Source organism: Phodopus roborovskii, unplaced genomic scaffold (genome assembly GCF_943737965.1).
Source record: "Phodopus roborovskii unplaced genomic scaffold, PHOROB, whole genome shotgun sequence".
In the NCBI taxonomy this organism is placed as follows: Eukaryota; Metazoa; Chordata; class Mammalia; order Rodentia; family Cricetidae; genus Phodopus; species Phodopus roborovskii.
The window spans coordinates 28296673-28310570 of NW_026125281.1; positions in this window are offsets into that span (position 1 = coordinate 28296673).

Below are 13898 nucleotides of genomic sequence, written 5' to 3' on the forward strand. Positions count from 1 at the left end.
TGTTCACAAAGTTTTTTTTTCCTGTGCTAATGAGTTCAAGATATTCCCCCACTTTCTTTTCTATCAGATTCAGTGTAAATTTGGCTTTCTATTGATGTTTAGGTGCATTTGGAGTTGAGTTTTGTGCAGGGTAATAAATATGGATCTATTTTGCACTCTTCTGTGTACAACTAGTTTGACCAGCAAATTTTTATGAAAATACAGTAGGACTACTGGTATTACATATGCATCCTGTCCAGCCTGGATTTTATGTAGACTCTCGAGATTTGAACTCAGGTCCTCACAATTGCAGAGCAAGTATTTTGCTCCCAATGAAAACTCCCATAGTCTTTTTTCCAATGTTCAAAGAAACACAAAGGTAAAGACAAGAAATAATCTATCACCACTTCACACCATTTCAAGCATAAGCAGGATTAGTCACAAATACAAATGCATATGGATTATTCTTTACAATCAAAAGCATAGGATATGCTCATTTTAACACTGAAAAACAAAGGATACCTCTAAACATTGCTTGCAAGAGTCAAAGCAAACAGTTTGTCTCAATTATTTTGTCCTCATCTTCTAATGCCTTGAACAGAAATCTAAGGATTCTCCAGGCTCTACAACTGATATGATAAGGTACTGTACACTTCTGCCAGCTGTGCATTTCTGAACTTTGGTTTAAACTTTGGGATTTAGTCCTTTTCCAAAGTTGTCATGTTGTTCTCACAACTAGAAAACTTCTGGATGACCAGGAAAATAAAAAAGCTCCCCAGTCAATGTCTTCTCTACAGGAACTTAGTAATCACACTGTCTTTCGGTCATGTTTTGGGACACAAGGTCTATTGAAGGCTGAGATGAAGGTACTTGTCCAAATATTAGAGACACTTTTGCTAATATGATTCAGAGATACTTCAGTAAAAGGTCAAAGCTTCCTATTCTCAGAAGATACCTGATGGGAGATGCCATTATGTATATTTGTTTCTCATACTGGTTAATGAATAAAGCACTGTTGGCCAATAGGAAAGGAAGATAGGCGGGACTAGGAGACAAGGAGGAAAGAGGAAGTGGTAAGGAGGAGTCAAGATGGAGAGTCTCTCGGTAAGACCACGTGGAAATACATAGAAATGGGTTAATACTTAAGACAGAGCTAGCCAATAAAAAACAAGTAACTGGCCTACAGCATAATATCAAATACAGAGTCTTGGTGTGTTAATTGGGGCTGGCATGGCAGCGGGACAAGACCAGCAGTGGGAGGAAAAACCGTACTCCTTACAGATACCTTCTACTGAAATCTATCTGTAATTCTCAGATGAGTACTGAGAGTATTCTACAAGCATATGCAGAAGTATACACAGCTAGAAAAACTTTGAGAGCCTAATGCACACCTGTTCAGCTCATATCAAACCAGGGTATTTTCAGTTAATAAGATACATAACTACACAAATGACTTGATGTTCTGAAATGCCATGTACATTGTACAATGATTGAACTAAGCTAAACCAATCCTGAAGTTCATTGTTGTCAAAGCACTGTTTTCTCTCTCAGAAAGTTTCACATGTGCTGTGCAGTGTTATATAATCACTCTACTGCAGCTTGCTCTCCAAACTTCATCCTCCTTTTATATTTGAAATTCTGTTCTACTTCACCAGCATCTTCTTGCTCCATCCTTTTTCCTTGGTTACTTTCTGTGTCCTTGGATCTCAATTTTTAGATTTTGCTTATACCTGAGATCATTTGGTTTCCTGTGCATCCCTTATTTTTCATTGCAGAATGTCCCTTAGGTTGTTTCATGTTGTTTAAAATAAAATTCTTTCCTTTGCTTTTAAATTAGACTAATATTCCATAGTATATAATAGTATACATCTTTTTTCAATACATTCATTACTTAATATGCAGTTATGCTAAGTGCACTCCTTATTAATTATGATGGCTATATGACAAGGCCCAGAATCACTTAAGAGACACACTCTGAGCATGTTTGCATGGATTTCCAGAGATCATTAACTGAGGAGAGAAAGCTACTTTCTCATAGTTTCTTCCAGTATTGTTCTTTGTTTGGGATCACTAGTTCATAACTGATTTTATATGGTATAAGATAAGGATGCAACTTTATTCTTGTGTGTATCTGGCATTCTTGCCATCCTCAGAATGGGTGGAGCCTCCAGCCAGTCCCCCAAGTGTAAGAAAGTTTGAAAACAAAGCACTGCTATTGCTTCTGCCATCCTCTGCTAACATCAACTTTTAACTTTTTTCGGCTTGTCAACATGGATTATCAGCGGCTCTTCAGGAACCTTCCATGCCATCAGTACAAAACTAAGACTGCTGAAGCATCTAACAATTATAACAGTATAATAGACAACCACACTGTATTTTATTAAAAACTTCAGCATTATTTTATAATTTTAGTGTGTAAGCCTTTTATGTGCTATTTGTTTGTATTTATATCTCTATATTGAATACTCTGTTGATGATGTAAGTAGGATTTTTTTTTTTTGAGACAGCATTTTACTATGTAGCCACAAGGATTGTTGTCTTAGTGTCTTTATTCACAGTTGGCTATTTGTGTACAGAAACAACTCTGTTATTTGTGTGTTTTTTTATTCTTTTAAATTTCATTTTACATTCTAATCACAGTGCTTCTTCCCACCCTTCTGCCTGTCCCTCTCCATCTCCCCAAACCCCAGTTCTAGTCCACTCCTCCTTACAGGTAAGGGCTTTCATGAAAAGTCAACATAGTCTAGCACAATAGGTTGGGAAGCCAAGCCCCTCTCCCATGCATTAAGGCTGAGCATGGTATCCCTTCATAGGGAATGGTCTCCAACAAGCTATTTCAAGCTTGTTTGTATCATGGTCCTCTGCTAGGAGCCCTTCTGATAGTTCAAGCTTTACACCTGTCTCCTACATATGGAGAGCCTAGTTTGGTCTTCTGGAGTCTCTACTGCTGTCAGTCTAGGCTTCATGACTTTCCACAAGATTGATTTAGCTGTCTCTGTAGATTTCTCCATCATTACCTTGACCTCCCTTGCTCATGTATTTCCTCCTCCCTCTCTATGACTGGATTTCCATAGTTAGGCCTAGTGATTGGTTGTGGATCTCTGTGTCTAGCTCCATCAATTGCAGGTTGAAGACTCTATGATGATAGTTGTGGTATTCACTAATATAATACAGTTTGTTTGACCTCTCCACTATTTCTAGGAGTCTTTAAAAAAGGTTCTCTCACCACGTAATAATCAAAACATAAAAAAACAAAATAAAGAAAGAATATTAAGAGCCACAAAAGAAAAGACAAAGTAACATATAAAGGCAGACCCATCAGTCAGAATGGGCAGAATAACACCTGACTTCTCAATGGAGACTTTCAAAGCCTGAAGGTCCTGGACAGACATTATGAAGACTCTAAGAGATTACAGATGCCAACACAGATTACTATACCCAGGAAAACTTTCAATCATAATAGATAGAGACAACATGATATTCCATGACATAACCAGATTTAAACAATACCTGTCCAGAAAGCCAGCCCTAAAGAAAGAACTAGAAGGAAAATTCCAACCAAAGGTGGTTCAAGTTACCCAGGAAAGCACAGGCAATATATAATCTCACACCAGAAAATACTAAAACAGGGGAAAACACATACCACCATAAAAAAATAACCAGAAACTAACAGTCATTGGTAATTGACATCCCTTAATATCAATGGACTAAACTTACCAATAAATGGACACAGGCTAACAAAATAAGAAGACAGAATCTATCCTTCTGATGCATACAAGCGCACCCCAACTTCAAAGACAGACATTACCTCAGAGTAAAGGGTTGGAGAAGACTTTCCAATCAAATGAACACAAGAAGGAAACTGGTGTGACTATCCTAATATCTAACAAAATAGACTTCAAGCTAAAGATAATCAAAAGAAATGATGAAGGACATTTCCTATTCATCACAGAAAAAAATCAAGAAAATATTTTTATACCATATATTTTAATGAGTTTCATATCCCCCAACTCCTTCTTGCCTCTCTCCACTTTCTATCCACCCCAAACCACACTCTTTCTTTCTCTCTCATTATAATAAACCAGCATATAAAAATAATAATATAAAATGAAAACAAACGAGAATTGGATTAAAAAAAGAGGGGAAGATGACAAAGAAAAAGAGCAAGAAACACATATTGACACTGAGTCCTACACATTCAAACACACACACACACATAAATACACAGACACAGAAACACACACACACGCGCGCAAACACACAAGAAAAGCAAAATTGGAAACCATAATATATAAACAAAAGATCTGGCAAAGTATTATGAGACAAAAAAATAAATAAAACCTTCTACCATATGTACAATATGGTTGGTTGAGTCTGTTTTGTGTCAACCATCTCCGGCTGGGCATGGGGCCTGCACTGTAATTTGCTTTGTGTGTCCATTTCTCCTCTCAGCCCTGGGACCCCATCTGGCTTAGACCTGTGTAGGAGTTTGTGCATGCTGCCATAGTCTCTGTGAGATCGTGTGTGCATCAGCCCCATGGTGTTTAGAAGGCCTTGTTTCCTTGTTTTCTTTCATCTCAGCGGCTCTTCAAATCTTGCTGCCTTCTCTTCTGCAGAGTTCCCTGAGCCCAGGGATAGGAAGGGGATAGGAACATACCCCATTTATGACTTGTTTTTGTTTTTATGACAGTGTCTCACTATGCGGCCATAGCCAGTCCAGAACTTTCTATGTCAACTTGGCTGGACCTGAACTCATAGAAACCTGTCTTTGTCTCCCAAGGGCCACTATGCCACTATGCCTAACATATAAAATTTTAAAGATAAATACCTATAGGTATTTTCTGTAATCTTCTATGTAACCATTGACTGCATATAATATATCACAAGTAAATGGCCTAGAATGTTCATGTTCACATTAGCATAGCAAAAAAAGTTACACTCCTTTTTGTTTTTGAAATTAAAAAAATTATATCATTTTCTCCCTTCCCTTTCCCCTCCAACCCCTCCAACCATTCCTCTGAACCCTCTTGCCACCTAGCCTCTTTCAAATTCATGAATATATCATATATATGTATACATACATATATATATACATATAAATAATCGGTAATTACTTAGAAATGCATGGGATGAATTGATCTGGATATAGAAATAGACTACAACAGGTGGGAACTGTTACTATTCAGTTCTGACAGGATATGCCCTCAGCTGCAGCCACTAAGAGCACCACCTGTGCACATTCACTACTTTCCCTTGTAAAAGGCCCTGCCCACCTCCCATCCTTCTCTCTTTCTTTCTCTCCCCATCTCTGTCTCTCTCTCTCTCTCTCTCTTTCTCTCTCTCTCTCTCTTTCTCTCTCTCTCTCTCTTTCTCTCTCTCTCTCTCTCTTTCTCTCTCTCTCTCTTTCTCTCTCTCTCTCTCTTTCTCTCTCTCTCTCTCTCTCTCTCTCTCTCTCTCTCTCTCTCTCTCTCTCTTTGCCTCTCTTTCCTGCTGTTCCTATCCCCACAGGCTGGTCTCCTGCACTCCACTTCCCCTTTTTTATGATCCCTCTCCCCCCTCAAAAAAAAAAAAAAAAACCAAACCTCTACTTGAACCCTGTCTCTTGGCGTCTTTCGCTCGAACACTGCTTTTCTTAAATTGTAACAGGAACCACCCCAGCCCCACTTTAGAGTATGTCCATGCTCTTGTAGTGAAGGATATGGTAAAATAAGGAAAATATAGAGCATGTTTACAAATAATGCTATAGTCTAGTGGGCCTTGGGTATAGCATTAGGAGGAAGAGTAAACTGTAGATGAGATGACTCCATAGTGAAGCAGAACCTTATAAAGTGGCCAAAAAGATAAGACTTCTTGGTTAGGAACATAGACAATTTTCAAGAGAACAGGGATGGAAATTTACCAGCTAGATAAGTTTTTCAAGTAACAGTTATTTAATACTGGAATTGGTGGGCGATATAAGATATTATCAGAGCCTGGTGGATCAGGACTTTCTCCTGTGTAGTAGCCTAGTTTTCCCTCCACCTGTCTTTTTCTCTTACCTTTTCTTGCTCTTACAGCTGTCCCTGTCTCTACAGACAAGGAGCTCTTGCTTGCCTTCTCATCCAGACCATATGGGCACTAAATCCTGGCAGCTGTTCAGAAGAAGCTGCACAGTGAAATGTGTTCAGTGCTGTACAGGGCCTGACTCATTTCTTCTACTAGCAGTGACTGGTTTTAAGACTTGACATCTATTTATTAGTTAGCAGTCTGCTGAGGACAGCGTTTCTGTGGCTTCCTTTCCTGGAAACCTTACTAGCTCAACACTCGCCAATCCATCACGGCTTCACAAAAGAGGTACTGAAAAGCAAGCTTGTCTCTTGCACTTAAAATTGAGATTAGCCTGATAGCACTGCACAAGACTGTTCTGGAGCCAGCTTTGGTTGTTTTCAAAGGACCCACTTTGGTTTGTTTTGGGCACTTTTTGCCTTATTGGTCTTTTGATTGTTTTTTTGGTTTCCTGTTTTATTCTTACGGGCTTTTGTGTACATGTGTACTTTTTTATTGTTTATTTATTTATTTTTAAGAGAGTGAGAGAAAGAACATACATTTAGAAGGTAGAGAGGTGGGGAGGATTTGAGAGGAATGGGAGAGGAGAAAAAGACATGATCAAAATATACTGTCAGAAAATAGATGTTTCAATTAAAAAAAAATTACTCCAGATACTTAGAATCCTCCACAAACAATACCAATAACACGAAGCTGTAAATGGATTTTAAAATGAAAAGGAACATCAGTGAAAGGAACGTCAAACACTTGTGTAAGCAGTGCATTCCTTTTCTTGGTACCTGAGTCAGTGCTGCCAGGCCAGCTGTAAAGAATATGAAGGATGGGAATGAATATTTGCTTATTTTTATTTTATGCCTGTGACTGTTTTGCCTGTAGAGTAAGAATATGCACCATGTCCATGCCGGGTACCCATGGATGCCCCATGAGGATGATGAATTCCCTAAAACTGTAGTTACAGTTGTTAGCCATTGTGTGGGTGTTGGGGGGCCTAAACTTGGGTCCTCTGTCAAAGCAGCCAGTGCTCTTGACTACCGAGCCACCTCTGATTTGCATAAGATCTGTTCAAGTTTCCTCAGTTACTGTTAGTTTAAACACTGAAATCATACTGAGGACCAACAAAACAAATGAGGATGCTTATCTTAGAAAGCATTGCCAGCACCTTTGCTAAGTAGCCCCTTTTCAGTTAGCACTCTAAGGAACGACCTAGGCCTTCCTGTGTTGGTTTCAGTTTATTTCTGTTCTACCAGAAATTTATTTCTGTTCTTCCACCATAGTATGTCTGCCAACCCTGAAGATGTTCTGACATAGTGTGAGTCTGTAAACACCACTTGGAAATATGAGCGTCAAGGTTTGCAAAGTGATCTCCATGGATATATTCTTCTTCGTCCTGTTCTCCATCCTCCTGCTCTCCTTCCTCCTGATCTCCCTCCTCCTGTTCTCCCTCTTCCTGCTCTCCCTCCTCCTGCTCTGTCCTCCTGCTCTCTTTCCTCCTGCTCTCCCTCCTCCTGCTCTCTTTCCTCCTGCTCTCCGTCCTCCTGCTATCCCTCCTCCTGCTCTCCCTCCTCCTGTTCTCTGTCCTCCTGCTTTCCCTCCTCCTGCTCTCCGTCCTCCTGCTATCTGTCCTCCTGCTTTCCCTCCTCCTGCTCTCTATCCTCCTGCTCTCCCTCCTCCTGTTCTCCCTCCTCCTGCTCTCCCTCCTCCTGCTCTCCCTCCTCCTGATATCCATCCTGCTCCTCCCTTTCCCTATGGAAAATATATAACTTAGTTAATATCAAATTATTTATTAAGTTGGATAAAATAGTTGGAAGTAATGTCTGTTGATAGCAGAATTGAGTTCTTTATTTCCCTTTTATTTCCTCAGGGTACTGGAACTCAGTGATATGAGGCAAAGGTGCTATCATGGATCCCGCACACTAAGACTTTTCTTATTTCCCACATGTTGCCTCTTAGTAAAACAAGATCCTCCTCTTCCCTTTGTCCTCCTCTTCCCTCTGTCTCTGGCCCTTCCCCTCCCTCCTTGCCTCCTCCCTCACTGCCTATCTCCCTCCCTTCCTTTTTCTTTGCTTCTGAAACCAGGACCCGTGCATATTAGGAAAGCATACTTCCAATCAGCTACATCTCCAAACCTACACATCTCTTTCTTATTTTGTTCCATGGGTAATTCAAACAATTTGTCAGTCACTTGAAAACTGTGAAACAATGAGAAAATGAGAACTCAATACTAATATCAACCTAAATCCAATAAACTCTATGATTACCTATCATAAAGACACAACACCAAACCAAACAAACACAGATCACAGCCATGGCAGTGTAGCAAGACCTACAGGTTGTGGATGACCAAGGGAAACAGAAAAAACATGCACAGGCATATTAAGGGAACACGTGGGTGCTGATTATAAATTGTGTGCTTACAGTAAGGATAGTAAGGACTGGCACATAGTAGTGGGGCCTGCCCTGGGATGAGTATGAGTTCATAAACAAAGCAATGAGTCAATGAGAAAAAGCATGAATCCATTTGGAAAGAAAAGGTGGTATCTTCACATATGAAGACTATTCCAAGGGATTTTTGTTTTGGGATTGGACAGCTAATGTTGTGCTCCACAGTAACACCTATCCCACAGTTTTAGAGAGAACCATTTCTCCTTGATTACATCTAACTGTCCCTTTTAGTAGACTTATGATTATTTAGCATTATTTTATTTATTATTTATATTTCACATCATTATTTCACATTTTATTATATTATTTTAGTAGTTATGATATTTTTAGATTTATTCAGTAGATTTATGTGTAGAAAATGATAAATCCTTGCTTCAAGGATGGAATATTTTCAAGCAATATCCAACCTCTACTTTAACCATTTATCAAAACATCACTTTCCTGGAAAGCAAAACCTGTATATTAAGAAAACCCAATGTTACATGACAAAGAAGACAATTCTACAAGTCTCTTACTAAATATAACATTGAATAGAAACATCTCTGCCCCTTAATTTTCAGACTCATGTTCCTTGATTCTTGCACAAATTGTGCTAGCTACTAAGTGGTTACTAATCCTTAACAATATAAATAATTCTATTCTTTCATTTCAGGTTCTTCTGGGAAAAGGGTTGCTACAGTAAATCTCCTAACTACACAGATAGGACCACAGCAATATTTAAAAAGCTGTGATGTGAATTCTTTTAGTCAAAAATAATGTCTACTTAAGAGTTACAGTCTCTTCTCTTCTAACCTTCAATCTTGTCCAGTCTTGTGCTTTTCAAGTCTTCCATTATATACCCAACACACACACACACACACACACACACACACACACACACACACACACACACACACACACAAAGAGAGAGAGACAGAGAGAGAGAGAGATGAGAGGAGGAGAGGAAGAGAGGAGCAGGAAAAAAAAAAGGTGACACTGAGATATGAGATATATCAAAATCAAGCCCAAATTGGGAAATTTCTAAACCTTCATGCAATTTGTGGAGCCATACAAAGGGTCCAATGGGACAATTGTGTGGTGTCATTAGGGTGTCATGTGATCACCATAACCTGAAATTTTTCTTTTCTTAAAGAAAACCTTAAATACTCATAAGCTCAACAGTAAAGGAATTTAGCTATTCTCTACATACTCTTTATACAAAATCAAAAAGTTCTAAGGATGTATGCACTCCTTTTTTGAACTGAGGAATCAGAGAACACTAAGTATTACTGTGTCTCCGTGTTCAGTGTCTAGGCAATCTGCACATGTTCAGATAGTTTTTCTCCATTTCTCCATGACAGAATCTTTATGTGTGTCTCTGTCTACCTTAGAGAGACACCATTTTTTTCTTATAACCTATACCGATTAGAGGAAGAGATGCATAGACAACAAGGTAAGAATACACTCAACAATATAAAGAGCAATAAGACACCATTAGAAAATAGTGGTGCTACAACAGCAAGACCTGAACATCCCAACACAGGTGAAGTAGAAGAAAATTACATAAAAAATAACTTTATGAGAATGATTGGCAACTTTAAAGAGGAAATTAAAAAATCCCCTAAAAATAGAGGAAAAGACAAACAAAAAATTAGAAGATATCTTATTTGTTTTGATCTAGATTTAAGTTTTAAATGATTATTATGAACAATTCTGTCTCTGCTTTCCAGACTCTCCTGAACACAACAGAGAAACCATCTTTCAGTCGTGGAAAGTTAAGAAAGCCTTTAGACACTCTGGAATTTCTCCTCACTGTCCTGAGTCTCTTTTAAGGCCACCCAGAACTCAAGAATAGACTAATAAATACTGATATGAAAGTCTTCAGCCTGCCCTTTCTTCAGTGAGCTGATGATTTTATTAAATGAAGTTTTAGTTTCCATTAGTTTCCATATCTTGCCTCCTCAGACAAGACCCTCCATAGGTCATAAATTCTCTGGTGTCTATTTTTGAACTTTCCACTATATAATGAAACTGGATGTTCACACACACACACACACACACACACACACACAATATCAAGGTGATACTCTTGTATTTCTATATATACTCAAATGCTGGAAAATTAATTGTTTCATCTAGCATGCTAATGAAGTTGACCAAACTCACTTCTAAACTTGAAATCCCTGGTGGGATTTCCTGTCATGGACTCCACCAGCAATGGAATGGAGCTCACTTTATCATAACCAGTTCTGGTCTGGAATTTCATAAAGAATCAGGATTTGTTTATCCTTATTGCATAGATCAGAAATCTGAAGCTCAGGTTGGCTAAGTGACATACCCTATGCAGTTCAATGAGATTAGGGCAGAAAGATATTTCTCCTTATTTAAAATGCTACTTGTTTTTGAGAGAACAAGCAGGTGGCTAGAAGTCCAGATAGGAAGCCCACCCTTTGAACTCTTCCACTCTCTAACTCACTTGGTGTCTTCCCACACCACCTCCAGTTCCAGGTCCTACTAGTCTACAACTGGGGTGGGGACTCTCTGCTCTGCCAGAGACCATACTGGCTGCCAAGAATTCCAGGTAGACAGCTATTTACTGAACTCCCCTCTCACTCAATCAATGCACACCCATGCTATCCCCAGTCCTTTGCCCTCCTAATTGCCTATCTCAAACCCATCTAAGGCAGAGACTCAGTGTTGTGCTAGAGACCACACTTGCTGCCAGAAGTAGAGTGGAGACTCACTTCTCTACCTCAGGCCAAAATGGCCAGAAGACCAGAGAGGAAACAGAAACCATGGAACAAAACCCATCCTACAAAGACAAACTCAGAAACCAACATCTAGATATATAACCACCATAAACCCAGATGCCCAGAAGCCATCATAAGAGTATAATAAACAACTTCCAAAGAAATATGTCACCTCCAGAATCCAGCTGAGTACTGCAAGCCTTGAATATTCCAACACAGCAAAAGCACAAGAAAAAGAACTTAAAACTAACTTTATGGAGATGATTGCGGTCCTTAAAAAGGAAATGAATAAATCCCTTAAGGAAATCTGGAAAAACACAAACAACTGGAGGAAATGAATGAATACCTTAAAGAAGGTCAAGGAAAAACAAACAAGCAGTTTAAAAAACAAATACAAGTGTTCAAGACCTGAAAATTGAAATAGAAATTTAAAAAACCACACACACACAAACAGATGGGTTTCTGGAAATAAAAACTCTAGGTAAGTGTACAGGAACTATAGACATAAGCATCACAAACAAAACAGAAGGAAGATAGAATCTAGATACTGAGATATGAAGAAATACATATATAGGTAAAAGACTATTAAATCTAAAACTGCCCTGATATAAGACATCTAGATATTCTTAGGCCAAACCTAAGAACAATAGGAATACCAAGTTCCCTCATGTTCTCCTCCCCCATTCTCCCCTTCCCTTCAAGATTTCTTCTCCCACCGTCCCCAATACTACATTCACAAATTTCTCAGGAGATCTTGACGATTTCCCTTTCTCAGGGAGATTTCATGTATGTCTCTCTTAGGGTTCTCCTTGTTACCTAGCTTCTCTGGTGTCATGGACTAAAAGGCTGGTTATCCTTTACTTTACACCTAATATTCACATATGAGTTAGTAGCATGTTTGTCTTTCTAGGTGTCTGTTACCTCACTTGGGATGGTCTTTTGCTAGTTCATCCATTTGCCTGTAAATTTCTTGATGTCACTATTTTTTTTTAACCGATGAGCAGTACTCCATTGTGTAATTATACCACATTTTCTTTATCCCTTGTTAAGCTGAGGGGAATATAGGTTGCTTCCAGGTCCTGGCTATTATGAATAATGTCACTATTAACATAGGTTTTGTGGTTTGAGTGTGCATCCTTTAGGTTTGTGCCCAAGAGTGGTATTTCTGGGTCTTGAGGTAAAATGATTCCTGATTTTCTGAAAAACCACCATTCTGATTTCCAAAGTGATTGTACCAGTTTTTACTCTCATCAAGGAAAGAGATATTTTGATTGAGTGAGTCATTATGAGGCTAGTGAGAAATCTGGTACTACGGAAATTCCCATGAATCCACAAAGATGATCCCAACTAAGACCCTAAGCATTAGTAGAGAGGGTACCTGAACTGGCCTTCCACTGTAATCAGAATGATGATCATCTGAATTATCATCATAGAACCTTCATCAAGCAACTGATGGTAGCAGATGCAGAGTTCCACAGCTAAGCATTGGGCTGACCTCCCAGAATCCAGTTGAAGAGAGTGAGTAATAACGATAAGAGCAAAGGGGTTAAGACCATTTTGTGGATACCAACAGAGACAACTGGCCTGAGCTAATGGGAGCTCACTGCGTCCAGACTGACAGCAAGGGAACCTGCATTGGATGCACTGAGCTCTCTGAATGTGGGAGATAGTTGTGTGGCTTGCACACTCTCTGAGGGCACTGGCAGAGGGACCAGGACTTATCCCTAGTACGTGAACTGGCTTTTTGGAGCCCATTTTCTTTTGAGGGACACCTTACTCAGCCTAGATATGAGGAGAGGGCCTTGGTCCTGCCTCAAAGTCATGTGCCAGACTTTGTTGACTCTCCATGGGAAGCCTTATCCTCTCTGAGGAGCAGATAGAAGATGGGGCGGGGCAGATGGGGAGAGTGAGAGAGGGGATGGGAGTGGAAACTTGGATTTCTATGAAAAATGAGAAAAGACAATAGAATAGAATAGAAGAAGAAGAATCCCAAGTCAAAGGATCAGAAAAAAATTTTCAACAAAATCGTAGCAGAAAAATTTCCTAACCTAAAGAAGGCGATTCCTATAAAGGTACAAGAATTTTACAAATAACAAATAGACTAGACCAGAAAAAAATCCCATCACTACATCATAATTAAAACACTAAATATATAGAACAAAGAAAGAATATTAAAAGCTGAAAGGGAAAAAGGCCAAGTAACATATAAAGGCAGACCTATTAGAATCACACAGGACTTTTTCAACAGAGGCCCTAAGGAACCAGAAGTGCCTGAACAGTTGTGCTGCACATACTAAAAGACCACAGATTCCAGCCCAGATTACTATACCTAACAAAAATTCCAGTCACCGCACATGGATCAACAAGATTCTCCACGATAAAGTTAAATTTGAACAATATTTATCTACAAATCAAACCCTACAGAAGGTACCATAAGGAAAACTCCATCTCAAAGAGGTTAACTATACCAATGAAAGCACAGAGAGGAAATGTAGGACTCCCAGAGGTTGAGGATACTAGGAGAACGTGGCCCACAGAACTCAACTAAGTAGGCCTTATAGGAGCTCACAGAAAGTGAAATGGCAATCATGGAGCCTGCACGGGGCTGCGGTAGGTCCTCTTCATATACGTTATGATTGTTAGCTTAGTGTGATGGGGCGTGTCCTCCTGTATATGTGTTTCTCTTATTGGTTAGTGAATAAA